This window comes from Drosophila pseudoobscura, chromosome 4 (assembly GCF_009870125.1).
Source record: "Drosophila pseudoobscura strain MV-25-SWS-2005 chromosome 4, UCI_Dpse_MV25, whole genome shotgun sequence".
In the NCBI taxonomy this organism is placed as follows: Eukaryota; Metazoa; Arthropoda; class Insecta; order Diptera; family Drosophilidae; genus Drosophila; species Drosophila pseudoobscura.
The window spans coordinates 2,061,746-2,079,800 of NC_046681.1; the positions used below are offsets into that span (position 1 = coordinate 2,061,746).

An 18,055-nucleotide genomic window follows, 5' to 3' on the forward strand; every position below is an offset into this window, starting at 1 on the left:
TTCGCGTGTTCCACCGCGAATACCAAAAACCAACAATGCAGCTACTGCAATGCGAAAGGCCATTTGTTGACAGATTGCAGTCCATTTGGTCGGCTGGCAGTAATGCAAAGGTTCGAATTCGCAAAAACTGCATCCTTGTGCATCAATTGTCTGCAGCCAGGCCACTCTGTAGTACGATGCAAAGCTAAGAAGTGTCGAGTGTGTGGCTGCTCACACCATACCTTATTGCATAGGTACACAGTGGCGAATAAAAGTCTAGCGTTACCATCACCCCCAGAGAATTCTTCTCCTACTCCCAATCAGAATCAATCTTCCACTTCGCATGCTCTCCATGCGACAGCTATGGATAGAGTTATTCTGGCTACGTCGATCGTAAGCGTCCGAACAAATAATGGTGAACATATTTTGGCCCTGCTTGACTCGGGGTCTCAAACCAATTTTATAACTGAGGACTTAGCACAGCGCTTACAGATCCGTAGGGAGGAGTCGTGTATCAACTTGCTTGGTATTGGTGAATCCAATTCACAAGTCAAGAAAAATATACACACGGTGGTGAAGTCGCAAATTACTGGTAGTGAGTTTTCGGTTGATTTCTGGATTCTAAGGTCCATTTCGGGGTATCACCCTGATCAAACACTTAACGTGAGTGACTGGAAAATCCCGAAGAACTTACCACTTGCAGACCCATATTTCTTCAAGCCACAGAAGATAGATATGTTGATAGGTGCAGAAACATTTTTCGAACTTTTATCTGTTGGTCAGATTCGGCAAGGTCCTGACTATCCAACTCTGCAGAAAACGCTTCTCGGCTGGATTGTGTCGGGCAGATACACTCCAAAGGCGACTGCCACCCAAGAAGCGAGGAATTGTTTGAGTTATCGAGAAGAGTCAGTGATACACATCGACAACACATTACAAAAGTTTTGGTCACTGGAAGAATTGCCGTCTTCTAAAAAGTCTTTATCTCCTGAACACAAGTTATGTGATAAGCATTATAGAAGGACTACTGAGGTCGTGCCTTCAGGTCGGTTTGAAGTAAAACTGCCGTTCAAATCAGATCCCAGTATCTTAGGCAACTCCTTTGAAGTGGCTAAACGGCAGTTTTTATCGCTTGAAAAAAGATTGTCTTGTGACCCCGAGTTACAGAAAATGTACTTGGAGTTCATGGAAGAGTACCTCTCCTTGGGTCACATGTCTACCACAGACAACACAATCCCCAAAACTCCACATTATTTCATTCCACATCAGTGTGTGTTGAGGCCCCAAAGCACGTCGACCAAGCTCCGCGTCGTGTTCGATGCGTCTTGTAAAACGTGAGCTTTATTCGACATTGCGCCGATTCAGACTACACAGGTACGCCTTGACAGCCGATGTCAAGAAGATGTATCGCCAAGTCTGGGTCGCTGATGCAGATAGACAATTCCAGCTCATAGTGTGGAGAAGAGACCCGTCTGAGTCCTTGAGAATATACTAGCTCAACACCGTAACATATGGGACTGGACCAGCCCCATTTTTGGCTATTCGGTGTTTAAAAAGGTTGAGTGAGTCTGCAAAACTCTCATTCCGTAAAGCTGCTGAAGTTATTGACTCCGACTTCTATGTCGATGACATGTTGACTGGTGCTGGTTGCGTAGAGGAGTTAAAGACAATTAAGTCTGATGTGGCTCAGGTTCTTCAAACCGCTGGGTTTGAATTGACTAAATGGTTTTCGAACTCACCTGAGGTCACCGCATCCGAGAGCACAGTTAAACCGATAACGATCTCGGACTCAGAGTCAACTAAGGCGTTAGGAAAATCGTGGCTGCCACACGAAGACGTCTTTAAGTTCCACATTGACATGTCAGTTATGGGTCTCCGAGCGACAAAACGGAACATCTTATCGGTGACATCAAAGCTGTTTGACCCCCTTGGCTTGTTAAGTCCTTTAGTAATTAAGGGAAAGTTCCTACTCCAGGAGCTTTGGCTTAACAAGCTAGATTGGGATGAGTCAATTCCAATGAGCTTGGAAACAGCATGGAACTTATTAAAAGAATCCTTGGGTCAGTTGGAGAAGATTACCATACCTCGATTTGTGCAGCGATTCAAGTACATGCCTTTGCCGACGCATCCATGAGAGCTTATGGAGCCTGCGTCTATATCCGTAGAAAGACTGCAGAAGGTTTCAAGGTCTCCTTGTTGACTGCAAAGTCGAAAGTAGCGCCACTCAAGACGAAAACGCTCCCAAGGCTTGAGTTATGTGCCGCTCACCTTCTAGCAGGCCTTTGTCACCGAATCAAATCACTGCTCAAGGTTCCAATTGAGAAAATGCTATTCTGGTCAGATTCAGAAGTTACTCTTCATTGGATCAGATCCCACCCTTCGTCGCTGTCCACATTCGTTGCGAACCGAGTAGCGGAGATTCAAGAGTGGTCAAGTGAAGCTACGTGGCGGCATGTGTCAACAAAACAGAACCCAGCAGACATAGTTTCGAGAGGTTGTGACGTAGAGGAAATCGTGCAGTCGATCTGGTTTGGTGGACCAGAGTTCTTAAAGTTTGAAGAAAAGAGCTGGCCCAGAAATCCACACTTCGAGCTTTCCGAAGAAGAGCTACAGATGGAAAGTCGGAAGAAATCGGTCGGACTGACCGTCGCGGACAAGCCAAATTATTTAGTGGATGTAATCGTGGGATACTCGTCACACTTCAAACTGCTAAGAGTGTTCGTTTTCGTGAGCCGCTTCATCCGAAAATGCAAAGACAAAAGTCTCAACTTTGGAAAAATTCCGTCATCCGTAGAATACGACGAGGCGTTTCTAAAAATAGTCGAAATAACACAGAAAAATGAGTCTCAAGAAGATATTGAAAGGGTTCGTAAAGGCACCAAGTTAGGCCCCAGTCTTCAGCGCTTGAATCCCTTCATCCATGAAGAGGCTGGGACATGGTGCTCTTTTTCGTTTTCAAGTGCCAAGTTTCCCTTTTTATTGACAAAACGCTCGTAGTTTGTGCAGACATACGTTCGCTATCTGCATCAAACGAATTTTCATGCCGGCCCACGAGCACTCGTGAGTATCCTTAGACAGCGCATTTGGATAGTGAATGCTCAGGCGGTCTGCAGGGCAACTTACCCGTAGACCGGCTCCGTGCTCTCCGCCCATTTTCAGTATGTGGCGTTGATTTTTGTGGCCCAGTCTATACGACTCTGAAAATTCGTGGAAGGCCGCCTTATAAGTGCTACATAGCGTTATTTGCCTGTTTTGCGTCCAAGGCGGTTCATTTAGAAATTGTCTGCGATTTGACGACTAATTCCTTCTTGTTGGCATTCCAAAGGTTCGTTGGTCGTCGAGGATGTCCGCAACGCGTGAACTGCGACAACGCGACAAATTTCGTCGGAGCAAGTCGTCACTTCAGCGAACTGCGGAAGAAAATAGAAGCGGAAGTGGACGCAATACGCGAATTTGCGTCAAGAAGCGGGTGCGAGTTTGCCTTCATACCGCCTCGAGCACCGCACATGGGCGGACTTTGGGAGGCCGGTGTGAAGACTGCCAAGGGCCTACTCCTACGGGCAGTCGGAAGCGCTCTCCTCACCGCAGAGGAGCTGGTCGGGATCGAGGCGGTACTCAACTCGCGCCCGCTAGGACCCCTAAGCCCAGACCCAAGCGACGGAGACGCGCTGACTCCCGGGCACCTGCTGACAGGCGGGCCGCTCTTCGCACCCCCAGCACCCAGGACCCCGGACCAGGAGGGTCTGAGCTGCTTAAAGCGATGGCGGCTTGTCTCGTCAGCCAGGCAAATGTTCTGGCAGCGATGGTCCCGGGAGTATGTGCTGGGATTGCAATCGTCGCCGAGGACAACCTGCCCCCTCAACAGTGGCTCCTCGGAAGGGTGGTCGGAACAACCGCCGGGCAAGACGGAAGGGTCAGAGTGGTCGACCTAAGGACGAGCGGCGGAGCCACGTTCAGGAGGCTAATCCACAAGTTGGCGCTTCTGCCACTGGTTTTTCCAGGCCTTCAACGGGGCCGGTGTAGCGCCATTTGGCGTATAATAATTGTTATTAGGATCGTATTTTATGAAGTCTGGTGTAAGTTAGGCTAGGGCAAAGCGGGAGGTCAATAAAAGCCCGCCCTCTCGCTCTTGGCGAATTCGCCCCGCTTTGCCACCGTAGGTAAGATAGGCGCAGAAGAAATTGTTTGAATATATGAAGAGGAGTCGAGAAAAACCTATGAAAACGAACGGACGCACCCAAGTTTTTCGGTATCTTTTATTTAGAAAAACTATTCTAAATTTTCAGACACTTCGTTTTTGCATCTTGCAGAGTTCGAAAAATGGTGTTTAGATTTTAAGTATGGGATTTGTTGTCTTTACTAAATAATATGATGTCATCAATATAAATATGACATATCTTTCCAATATGTTTATGTAGAGTGTCATCGAGTGCGCGTTGAAATATTGCATTTTGAAGACCAAAGGGGAGTCCTGTAAACTCATATTTTCCGTTGTTAACGGAGAAAGCTGTTTTTTCTAAATCCACTTTCCACAAACTGCATTCAGTTTTTCAATTATTTATAGGGTCTATTCACTAGCTTACGGTAAGGTTAGGGATGTGGCCGTTACTTCAGATGGTCCGAGCATATTCCTTTTTGCGGACGAAGTCCTTGTTCTTTATTTGACGAATAATTGAAGACTGCTTGATTGAAGACCGCGACCGCGGAATGTTGCAGCGATCCAACGACAGCAGTTCAACCGCGGCGAGGTATTTCTCAGAATCCCTCGCCGTTGGGAGATATCGTCCAGACGCTGATCCAGAAATTTTGGCGATTTGGAGCGGCACGTGTCGGTTGCTGGTGTTTTGGCAACATTGTCGCTAACAAGTGAGAGGAATCGCAGGACTACAAAACTCTGCCAACCTGGCTAACATGCACACAGCCTTTGGAATGCCTCCATTCGTCTGGAAACTCGACTGGTACATCGTCACACCGAAATACTATTACCAATAAGTCAAATCGTCTTTCTAATCACCAAATAAACTCGTCGTTTGCTATCACTAATCCGTCTTGTACACAGTGTTCTAGTTCTGGCCATAAGATCACTAGCTGCCCTCAGTTCAAGGCTATGAACAGCAACCAACGGTACGACAATGCAAAGCGCCTCGGTCTCTGCATCAATTGTCTTAGAAACAGTCATAGAGTGGCACAATGTTTTATCGACTCATCGTTGCTGATCCTGTAATCGGACTCATCATTCTGTTTGCATTAGCCTCCACAATCATCAGCAGGACAATCTTTAACGACAGAACCGGTACTCCAACCAGCGAAACCCTGGCAAACGTCTGCTACTCAGGCTCATCAAGCTGCTTCACACTCTCATATGGAGATCGCAGCAAAATGATCAAATTTTGTTGGCAACAGCTATGGTGTTGGTAAAGAATGCCTCAGGTGAATACAAACTCGGTAGAGCGTTGCTTGATACATGTTATCAGGTTAATTTTGTAACCGAAACGTTTGCACCAAAACATCGCCTTCGTCGTGAAAGACACCACATTGGAATTCGTAGTTTAGGAGACTCCCTTACTAGTTTGAAGGCTCTTACGACTACCTCTGTTAAGTATACATATGGCTATCAGCTCACTCTCAAGATTTGAATTACATCCCATATTGCCTACCAGCCAGACAGTGAGATCGACAAATCGAATTCGAACCAACCTGCCAACACTCCATTGGCTGACGAATCATTCTATAGGACTAAACTTATTAATCTGCTACTGGGAACCGAAGCCTTCTATGGAGCTCTAGCTGTGGGCCAGATTCGCATTGATCCAAATCTTCCTAGTTTGCAGAAGACTCTTTTAAGTTGGGTTGTTGCTGGAAGGTACCAACGCCAACATAACAGATTGCGACCATTGTGCTTGGTGACTGTAGGAAAGTCGATTGACAAAAATGTGCAGCAATTATGGAAGTGGACTCATTTGTCGATCCAAGCGCTAGAATTCTCCCAAATCATTTTCGCTGGGAGGACCATTTCTGTGACACAACACATGAGGATGCCAGTGGGAGAATTGTAGTGGGCGCAGTATATCTCTAATATGAGGGCCTCGGCCATATGTCCCTCGTACTCCTAACTTGGAGGAACTCTATTATTATATACCTCACCACTTCGCTTTGAAACCAAGCAGTACCTCGACGAAGCTCAGAGTTGTCTTTGACGCGCCTTGCCGTACAACATCTCAAAGGTCACTTAACGATCTACTCTTAGTCAGCCCTACCATCCAGGATGAGTTGTAGTTGCAATTGCTACGGTTCCGCATTCACAGGTTCGGCATTACGGCTGACGTTACAAAAATGTACATGCAGGTACTTGTGAGTGAGAAGGATAGAAAATCACAGTACATTTTGTGGCGAGCATCTCCAAATACGGATCGTCAAGCCTACCAACTCAATACCGTGACATGTGGGACTGCGTCTGCCTCATTTCTCGCAACTCGTAGTTTACATTACTTGGCTGAGGATTCTAAGGTTGTATGGCTCTTAGGAGCAGCTGCTTGCCTTTTATGGGGATAACCTTTTGTGTGAGGCTGATATTATAGAGATACATTCGTCAAACTAAAAACTGAAATCACATCAACTCTCCCTTGTGGTGAGTTTCCATTATGCATGTGGCATTCAAATCATCCAGGCATGATGGAAGATGAATCTACTAAGCAGCACACTTGGCGTAACTTGGCATCAACGTTGTGATGCATTTAGTTTCACTTTCAATCTAAAGGAAGTTTATCCCACTACCACAAAACGAACAATTTTGTCTACTGTGTCGTCGCTATTCGATCCAATCGGTCTACTATCACCGTTAGTCATATTCTCTTAGATCATTCTTCAGGAGTTGTGGCTTTTGAAACTCGACTGGGACAGCTCTGTCCCCCAGAATTAAAGTCATGCATTGAGTACTTATTTGGAATCGTTGAATTCACTGTCGTCACTAGCGGTACCTCGTTTTTGTTTTCAGCCCGACACTAGGAGCATTCAAATACATGGATTTTACGACGCATTTATTCGGGCATACGGCTGCTGTGCTAATGTGCGCACGGAGGATTCGCTTGGACAGGTCACAGAAAAATTGTTCACTTCTAAGTCAAGAGTAGCACCAGTGAAGAAACAGTCTCTGCCGAACCTTGAACTATGCGGTGCACATCTACTTTCTCAGTTGTATAACAAAATCAAGGCCATATTCAGTAAATTGTTATGGGCGGTTTTGGAGAGAGCCGATAAGTATCAGGGCTGGAGAAGAAAGAGACAGCGGCATCTATAGTGGATCCTGGGAAGCAGTGGCAGAGTTGCGTGGGAGAAAAGGAAACGGGTCGAGGAGGAAGAAAAGAAAGAGAGAGTTTCCGGTGGAGAATAGTGGAGGCCGCACGTGCCCTAAAAGAAAAAAAAGGAAACAAAATTGGTGATCGTGGAGACGACGATCCCACCAAGACATCAGCGGCAGGCATCAACATCAACATCAGCAGAAGCGGCGGACAGCGGCAGCAGCATCCCGGTACTGGCCAGGCCGGAAAACTGGTGCGAGAACCGTCAGCGGAGCACCGACACCAAGGAACCGTCCGCGGAGCACCGACTGGAGACACGTTTCTGTCCCCACACACCAACCCCCCGGGGAAAGAATCCGGACGTCAAAGCAGAAATCAACCCACACGAATCAATGTCACACACCTTCATCCACCCACATCACACCCAACCCACGCATGTATACCCTCATTCATAACACATCACATAACATCACCACATTTCACCCATCTACACCCGTCCGACCCACAATTAAACAATATATCACGATCATATAAAAAACGAGGGGGAACGTTGTGAGTTGCTGCGGACACCGCAACTCTAGAGTTATACCCGATACTAAGTCAGTATGGCTCTCCTCCGGCAGAGGCCGCTAATATTAAACGACACGACAAAGAGTGCGTGCGAGAGAGACAGAAAATCAGTCTGAGCGTGACGTCGGGCGCTGCGTAGCCACTGCAAATTGATTTGTTTCCTTTGGCTATAAAAATGATCTGATCTGATCCAGATTCAGCAATCTGATAGATATGGTCGTTATCTATGATTCTGCGTTTTTAGTTTTCTCAAATCTGCAATATTGTGGATGCAACAGATTTTCGTTCTTTGTGTGGGCGGGGCGAAATTTTGAGATAATGATTTTATAGTGAGATCTAACAGAAGTGCGGATACCAAATTTGGTTACTCTAGCCTTAATAGTCTCTGAGATTTGTGGATGCCCCAGATTTTCGTCCTTTGCGGGGCGGAAGGGGTGTGGCGAAATTTAGACATAAAATGGTCAAGGTCCGATATCACAGGAGTGTGAATACCAAATTTGGTTGCTCTAGCTTTTATAGTCTCTGAGATCTAGGCGCTAATGTTTTACTCTAAGCAAAGCCGCCTATGCTACGTGTGTGTTAGAGAGAGACAGGGCGAGAAAAAATGAAATTGTTTTCTTGATGCTGGCTATAATAGTAATACGATCCGATTCAGATTCTGCAGTCTAAAAGATATAGTCATGCTCTACGATTCTGCGTTTTTTGTTTTCTCGTATCTTTAAAATTGTGGATGCCACAGATTTTCGCCCTTTGTGGGAGCGGAAGTGGGCGGGGCAAAGTTTTGAAATATTTTTGTAGCAGTGACATATCACAGAAGTCTGGATCCAAAACATCGTTGCTCTAGCTCTTATAGTCTTTGAGCATTAGGCGCTGAAGGGGACGGACAGACGGACAGACGGACGGACGGACAGACGGACAGACGGACAGACAGACATGGCTCAATCGACTCGGCTATTGATGCTGATCAAGAATATATATACTTTATTGGGTCGGAAACGATTCCTTCTGGACGTTACACACATCCACTTTTACCACAAATCTAATATACCCCAATACTCATTTTGAGTATCGGGTATAAAAAACACCACGATTAAACGTAAACATCAGCAAGCATCAGGAAGCAACAACTTCTATCAAAGGGGGCTGCCAATTCGGCCGAAATAGGGTTTATTTTTTTTGTTAGTATTTTTTGGTGTTAGTATTTGTGTCCTTTATATAAACCTAGATTAGGAATTAATGTTCAAGAAGATAAGTAAGAAAATATAATGGATATAAAAATGAAAATTTGAAAAGAGTCATGAGTGAATAGAAAACGGTAGTTGGGTGGGACGAGAGCGAGAAGAAGAGTGGGACCCTGAATATGAAAAGGGAGCGCTCATGGAAGGTGGCGCTCATGGAAGGGTGGGACCCTGCTAGGGATAACGAAACCAACTATCCCCGCTGAAGAAAGTGCCAACGAAGACAAGTCTGTCCTATAAATTAGATTTGTTTTTTTGTATGTTTTTTTTTGTTTTTGTTTTGTTCAATCCGTCCCCTGGCTTATCGGGTCGGAAACACCCCTGACTTCCGCGTGAGCTAGCTGGGAACGATAGGCCAGGGTGGCAAAGAGGCGGATCATAACAAAATACACTATCACATTTTATTTTTGGAGCGACTTACAGCTCGTATTGCATTGGCTGCAACAACACTCAGTCACCTTATCGATCTTTGTTGGAAATGGAGTGTCCGATATTCAGGACTTAGCTTCTGATGGAAAATGGCGCAATGTGCCAATACATCAAAACCCTGCTGATATTCTGTAACGAGGCTGGTCAAGTGAGCGAGATGATCCATTCTCCATGGTTTTCGGGTCCTGCGTTTCTAGTCAAGAATTCGCGAAACTGGCCCGCCACTGGTGGAAAATTTGATGTTCACATGGACGTGATCAACTCGAAGAAATAGAAAAGTTTGTTTGCTACCGTACAGGAGACAAAGCTCGTACACTGACAGTCTGTGTCTCATTGCTTGGATGGTACGGTTCATAGGAGATATTGGAAACAACAATACCACAACCTCACCGACGCCAGATAAATTTCGTTTTGCTTCACATTGACTTATTTGGAACATACAACATCTCATTTTGCAGAGGACATCTGTCTACTGTCTACTTTAGAAGCAAAAACCATTAAAAAGCAGCTTAAAGTTTCTTGCTTTTTAGATGTCGTAAACGGACTTGAACTTATCAAGGTTGGTGGACGATTGTAATACTAAGATTTACCAGACGGTCAAAACCATCCGTTGCTGCTGTCTAGTCAGTCCAAATTTGTATGAAACTATGAGACTTGGCACGTCGAATTTTCCGCTGCTATGTACACTGCGTTCGCTACAGACCAAAGCGGCTATAACAACTCATGGGCTCGACCTTTTGAACGCAGTGAAGTTGCGATAATGCCACTAATTTTGTAGGGGAATCGAATCATCTGCAGGAACTAAAAAAGGTTTTTGTTCATAAACCAGACCCAAGATGAAATATATAATTTTTGCTCATCTGATTTTATTAATTTACATTTTATTCCCCCCAGGGCAGCTCATTTCGGAGGACTTTGGGAAGCGATCGTAAAGAGTGCAAAGGGGCTGTTGAAACGTACGCTGGCCAACCCAGGTTCACCTTTGAAGAGTTGAGCACTGTAGTCGTCGAATAGAATCAATCCTCAACTCGCGCCCGTTATCGCCGTTACAGCACTCTCAAGGCTGGTCATCTCTTGATTGGCGAATCATTGCGATCACTACCTGCGAGGTCCCTCGAGAATATCAAGCTGTCAAATATGGACGCGATTACGGCCGTCAAGCAACGATTTTTGGAAGAAATGGTCTGCTGACTACATCAACGAATTGCGAACGCGCACGAAGTGGACAGCACCCTCAACAAACCTCACCGAGGGCAGGTTGGTCATCATCCATGAGAACTACCTGCTACCGCTACGATGGAAAGCACTTTTTTTAACGGGGCCGGGATGTTCCGTCAAACTCTTTTCACAAAAAACTACTGGAATGACCCTCGTAAAATAGATAGCCTACGCTCACTTTGTATAATTACTCTCACAATCATTGTAACAAATTCACCACAGTAGAGTCTCTCTTATGCCCAGTGCTCAAGCACTAAGATTTGTAATAAAGAGTTATTGCCTCACGCCCACACGTATCCATCGACTTTTCTTACACTGCTAACTCATACATTAAATTTAATTCCTTTACTAAAAACTAACACTCGCATTCGTGAATAGACATTAATGCGAAAACCGCTCCGTGTTCAAACAGAGCTGTTGGAATAGGCTACAGTGAAAAAAACCATTTCTAAATGCATGTTAAAAAAACGTTTGTAGCTTCCAACTCTTCCGCCGACCCGTCTGCATGCGTCTTTTGCCACACAGCGGGCCATGGAATATACTCCTGAAAGATATTCGGAAATCTTTCACCGTTGCTGCGCCACTAAGAAGTGAAGAAGCTTTCCCTATGCTTCAATTGCCTAAAAACGGGGCACCGGACCTGCGCATGCAATAGTGGAAAATATCGAGTATGCGGCGATAGGCATCATAGTTTGATAGGCATCAGCCCACAACACAAAGCTGCCCAGGTAATACTTCTCCCGATCTGACCGTTCAAACAGAAACTCTTTCCGTTGCTCAAAATTCTGTTAGCAGCTTGCATCTACATTCGTGTACCTCTCTTGTTGCCCTACGTCTTCACTCTGATGTTGTGCTTCTGGCTACAGTCGTGGTTCTCGTTAAGAATCGGTCTGGCGTTTTAGTTCCTAGTCGTGCCATTTTAGAGATTCCATCGAGTCCGACGTTCAAGTCTACACATTGGACACCGTCCTATACGGGACGAGGGCTGCATCATTTTTAGCGGTCCGCGCAATGCACCAGCTGGCCATTGACGAGGGTGAGTCCTACCATCTTGTCTCAGCTGCTCTGCGGCAGGAATTTTACGTGGATGACCTTATTTCGGGCGGTAATTCGGTCGCACAGTTCATGGACAAGATGCACCAAACATCAGCTTTACTGTCCCGTGGTAATTTTAAACTTAGAAAATGGTGCTCCAGTCACCAGGAAGTTCTTGTGGGAACCCCTAAAGAAATAGAGAAGTTCCTAATGTTTAATGATGGAAGCGACATAGCCAAAACTCTCAACTTAGCGTGGGACCCTGCTTCGGATCAGCTGCTTTTTGCCTTGTCCGCACTGGACACAAACTCAAAACCATTAAAGCGGTCGGTTTTATCTACGATTACGCGGTTCTACGTCCCTCTTGGATTAATATATCCAGTCATTGTCAGAACCAACATTTGGATTGGGATGAAAGCCTACCCTCAGCGTTGCATTCACCTTGGAAGGACTTAAGAAACAGTTTGGCAAGCATTTCTCGGATCTCATTTCTTCGGGTGGTTCTTCGTTCTAGTGTGGCTACAGAAGTTCACGGATTCTACAATGCCAGCTTAGAATAATATGGCGATTGCGTATATGACGTGTCCAGGGAAGGTCGGTTTTATTGCTGGTCGGATTCGTCAACAGCATTATCTTGGATTAGGGACAAGCCAGCCAAATTCAAGTTTTCGTGCCAAATCGATTCAATTCGATCAATTCAGGAGCTGACGGCAGCCATGGAATGGCGCTATGTTCCCAAATCTTTAAATCCTGCTGATATTCTTCCGAGAGGCTTGCTTCCCAGCCATTTTATCCAGTCAAAGCTATGGTTTAATGGCCCATCATTTTTGCTAGGCTCCAAGGATAAGTGGCCTGTATCTCCTGCTACCGACATGGCAAGCTTTGCAAGCGAGTATTGCTAGTCACATCTCCATATGCCGATCTTACGTCCGGATGAAAATTTGCAAATTCACATAATGGGAGACCTACCTAAGGAACTTTTGAAAGGATATCGAGCTTTTGAAATCACTGGAGTAGATTACTATTGACCTTTTCTATCGATCCGAAATCCGTACGAGGCCTCCGATGAAGTGTTACATTAGCGTATTCATCTGCTTCACTTCTAAGGCTATACACATAGAGCTCGTTAAGGACTTGACCACCTCATCGTTTCTAGGTGAACTAAAGCTTTTTACTTTCCCTCGAGGAAAGCCAAGTCAAATTTGGTCGGACAATGCGACAAATTTCGTTGGGGCCAAGAACGAGCTTCTGGAGCTAAAGAAGCTTTGTTTGAGCGAAGGTCCATGAAGGAGGTCCATGAATCTAGCTTGGTTGACTCCAACGACCAGCGTCTCTCCCCATCACGCTTCCACATATTGGTGGGCTGTGGGAAGAGGCCGCAAAATATTACCTGTACCGCTCAGTTAGACCATCTGTGCTTAGCTTCGACGAGATGCGCACTCTGATCTGTCAGATCACTGCAATTGTTAACTCTCACCCTTTGCTCTCGCTTTCAGAAAATCCTGATGATTTAGACGTTTTTACTCCTACTCATATGCTTGTAGGCGGCCCCCAGGAGCAAATCCTCGAGCCTGACCTAACGAAGCTGAACTACAATCGTCTGGATGGCTGGCAGCGGGTCACCCAACTACAACAAATATTTTGGAGCCGTTGGCGCGAAGAGTATCTCACTCTTTTGCAAGATCGCGCAAGGTGGCGTACCTCCGCGTAAAATATCTGAAAGAACGATCTCGTCCTGGTGAAGGACGAAAATCTTCCTCAAATGCGTTGGCCATTGGCTAGAGTGGTCGATGTCGTTATGGGCAAGGACGGAGTGTGTCGCGTCGCTGACCTGAAGACATCCTCAGGAAACATCAGGAGGGCCGTCACTCGGCTATATTTGCTGCCCCTTAAGGAATCTGTTGAGAGACTAGCTCAAAATGAGTATTGGGGTATATTAGATTTGTAGTGAAAATGGATGTGTGTAACGTCCAGAAGGAATCGTTTCCGACCCCATAAAGTATATATATTCTTGATCAGCATCAATAGCCGAGTCGATTGAGCCATGTCTGTCTGTCCGTCCGTCTGTCCGTCCCCTTCAGCGCCTAGTGTTCAAAGACTATAAGAGCTAGAGCAACGACATTTTATATCCGGAATTCTGTTATATGTCACTGTTACAAGTATATTTCAAAACATTGCCCCGCCCCCACAGAATCGTATCTTCTAGTGTGTAAAATCTGAATTAGATTGTATAATTATTAGAACCAGAATCCAGAAAACAATTTCATTTTTTCTCGCTCTGTCTCTCTCTAACATACAGGTTTCATGGTCGGTTTTGCCAATTGCAAAATGTGAGTTCAAGGATCTCAGAACCTATAAGAGCTAGAGCAACCAAATTTGGTATTCACACTCCTGTGATATCGCACCTTGACCGTTTTGTGTCAAAATTTCGAAACAACCCCTTCCGCCCTCGCAAAAGGACGAAAATCTGGGGCATCCACAAATCTCAAAAACTATTAAGGCTAGAGCAACCAAATTTGGCACCCGCACTCCTGTTTGATCTCACTATAAAACGTATATCTCAAAATTTCGCCCCACCACATCCACAATAGTGCAGATTCGAGACAACTAAAAACGCGCGATCATAGAGAATGACCATATACATCCGGTTGCGGAATCTGGATCAGATCAGATCATTTTTATAGCCGAAAGGAAAAAATCTTTTTGCAGTGGCTACGCAGCGCCCGACGTCACGCTCAGACTGATTTTCTGTCTCTCTCTCACGCACTCTTTGTCGTGTCGTTTTATAATAGCGGCGTCTGCCGGAGGAGAGCCATACTGACTAAGTATCGGGTATAAATATAGAGTTGCGGTCTCCGCAGCAACTCACAACGTTCCCCCTCGTTTCTTCTATTTTCGTGTAGTTTTCGACGTCTAAGTTGCTAAAACATTTTTTGCAGAACGTCAAAAATCCTGACCGATTTATCGAAAATGTTCATAAAACTTTGAAGTTTAAGCTGGAAAATACAAATCTTTTAAATGAAAAATTCATAATTTTTTGCGATATTTTTTTCCGAAATTTTCATTTAAAAAACTCACTAAAAGTCAAAATATTTTATATTCTTTTTCTTTTATATATTATTCATATAGGCAGGTTTATTGAGCGTCGGCCCCACTGTGGCGGCAAAGATAGCAAAAGTCATTTTTTAAGAGAGTGCTGCTAGAAAATTTCTCAATTCTTTCAATAATAAAAGTGAAGTAATCGGATATTAAGAAATATGAGCATTCAAGTTTGAACATATTTTCATCGCGCAGCAATTTAATTAATTTTTCTGCACTACTGTATCTTTCAAATCGAGTAATGTTAACTATGTCATAAAGGATTCTTAATTTGCTCCTTTTTTAATATTTCTTAGTATATATTAGTGTTGGGTTGGTAAAATTTGCTCATTTTGGTAAACATTTTTGTTTGAGATGTCAAGCTTTTTTGGCACCTATTTGTTTCCAAAATAAAAAACGAATCTTGGTTTAATCTTTATAACATGTATTTAATTTTTGTGGCTGAGCTGCTTGCTAGGACCAGATATGTAAGAGGTTGATATGCAACCGATGCGCAGAGGGGTTAGTTACAAAAAGACGACGGCGGCAGATTAAAAAGTGACTGCCGAAGTGGCGGCGGCAGAGAACCCTTTTAGCGGGGGAGTGCAGCAGCTCTGCAAACCATAGGCGGCTCACTCTGCTCATCCAATAACAATAACTATACAAATTTACGATTATGCTTCGGCGGCTTTTCCGACTAATCAAAAAACATTTGGCGATATCGAATAAGGCATAAATGGATGATATTTCAGAGTGAGCTTTTTTAACGCTGGGTATAATATGAAATATAATCATATCTGGTACTCGAAGAGTTTACTTTTGTGATGGATGTGGATGTGTGTAAGCCCAGTAGAGAACGTTTTGGTTAGCTCTATGTTTAGTACAAAAGAATATATTAACCCAATTTTTAGTTTTCATTATGATAGCAATAAAAATGTGGTCGCGAACGTATGCGAAGTAGAAATCGACTCTGGCTTCATCTAATAAATAGAGAAATCTGCGAAATGGAACAGAATATTCTTAAATCAAATCAATTATTTTAAAACAGGAATAATGTAGATTTCAATCGAGTATTTCAACAATAAATTATCTCTATTGGTGTTTTTATACCCGATACTCAAAATGAGTATTGGGGTATATTAGATTTGTGGTAAAAGTGGGTGTGTGTAACGTCCAGAAGGAATCGTTTCCGACCCCATAAAGTATATATATTCTTGATCAGCATCAATAGCCGAGTCGATTGAGCCCTGTCTGTCTGTCCGTCTGTCCGTCCGTCCGTCCGTCCGTCTGTCCGTCCCCTTCAGCGCCTAGTGCTCAAAGACTATAAGAGCTAGAGCAACGATATTTTGGATCCAGACTTCTGTGATATGTCACTGCAAAAAAATATTTCATAACTTCGCCCCGCCCACTTCCGCCCCTACAAAAGACGAAAATCTGTGGCATCCACATTTTTAAAGATACGATAAAACCAAAAACGCAGAATCGTAGAAGATGCCTATATCTTCTAGAGTGCAAAATCTAAACCAGATCGTATAATTATTTTAGCCAGAATCAAGAAAACAATTTCATTCTTTCTCGCTCTGACTCTCTCTAACACACAGGTTTCATGGTCGGTTTTACCAATTGAAAAATACGAGTTCAAGGATCTTAGAACCCATAAGAGCTAGAGCAACCAAATTTGGTATTCACACTCCTGTGATATCGGACCTTGACCATTTTATGTCTAAATTTCGCCACACCCCTTCCGCCCCGCAAAGGACGAAAATCTGGGGCATCCACAAATCTCAGAGACTATTAAGGCTAGAGTAACCAAATTTGGTATCCGCACTCCTGTTAGATCTCACTATAAAACGTATATCTCAGAATTTCGCCCCTCCCCCTTCCGCCCACTCAAAAGACGAAAATCTGATGCATCCACAATATTGCAGATTCGAGAAAACTAAAAACGCAGAATCATAGATAACGACCATATCTATCAGATCGCTAAATCTGGATCAGATCAGATAATTTTTATAGCCAAAAGGAACAAATCAATTTTCAGTGGCTACGCAGCGCCCGACGTCACGCTCAGACTGATCTCTCGCACGCACTCTTTGTCGTGTAGTTTAATATTAGCGGCGTCTGCCGGAGGAGAGCCATGCTGACTTAGTATCGGGTATAACCGTAGAGTTGCGGTGTCCGCAGCAACTCACAACGTTCCCCCTCGTTTTTACTTTATTTCCTTCGTATTTCCTTAACAAACAACTTAGTTGAACAACTTTTATCAAGAATTATCTTTTATATAGGAGATAATATTAAAGCAGACGTATAAAAATACCAGAAAATTCATTAATGAATTTATATGGCAATTGGTTAAATAAGTTAAATTTCAATCAATTTAGAAAATAATATCAGAAATATAGTATATGGTCCTGGTGGACTTTTCTTGCTAGTTGATGCTTTAGACTTACGATTCAGATGAAAGTGGAAATCAAAGCAAAGCGAAAAAAGAAAACTGACGATTTACTCTCTGTTGAGAAAGTGGTACTTTTTATTTTTGACGACTTACCCTTTGAAGCGACTGTCGTCTCTTTTCGTTTTTTTGCTTTTGCTTTGATGATATTTGATGGTCTTAGCAACGTAAGCAGATGCTGTTAATTTCATTTTGATCATTTTGATAGCGTCGAAGCAGATAAAAGCAAGATTTTTACAATTTTTGCTGCTTCGACAAACACTGCTTTTAAGTTGCCGGCTACGATATGATCATAAAAAGGCGGAGCCTAAATTAAAAGCACTCATTCCCTGCAATGATAGAGATGAACAAAATATTCCAATCATTATACCAGTGTTTGTGTTCTGCACGTTTCACTCAAACTCGGGAAAAACTTGTTTTGAGTATGGCTATGAGACGGTGGATATTTATGAATGGGGGTAAAGGTGTAAAATCGAACCAATTCACCTGCGTTGCGTGGTCAAAATGTGAAAAGAATTTGACGAAAGGTAATGAGGGATGCTATTTATGGTTGTTTATAATAATTCAAATTTTCTCTAACAAATATAACAAAATGCCTTAATCACTAAATAGTGATGAATAAATAGTGATATAATCAACAACATAGACCTTTCTACTATATTTCAGTATGAACGAATTATGAAATATGAATATATGTACATACATAATCTACCATGCAACGTTAATTAAATGTGCGGAAGACGTTTTAGCAACAAGTT

General features: G+C 43.7%; 1 long non-coding RNA gene across 1 annotated transcript; it reads left to right on the forward strand.

Annotated features, from left to right (window-relative positions):
• The first annotated feature begins 3,698 nt into the window (after window positions 1-3,698).
• LOC117184144 (uncharacterized) lies at window positions 3,699-7,815 on the forward strand. The gene is made up of 2 exons (XR_004469377.1): window positions 3,699-6,911; window positions 6,974-7,815. It is a non-coding gene; the product is annotated as an uncharacterized lncRNA (long non-coding RNA).
• The last annotated feature ends 10,240 nt before the right edge of the window (window positions 7,816-18,055 follow it).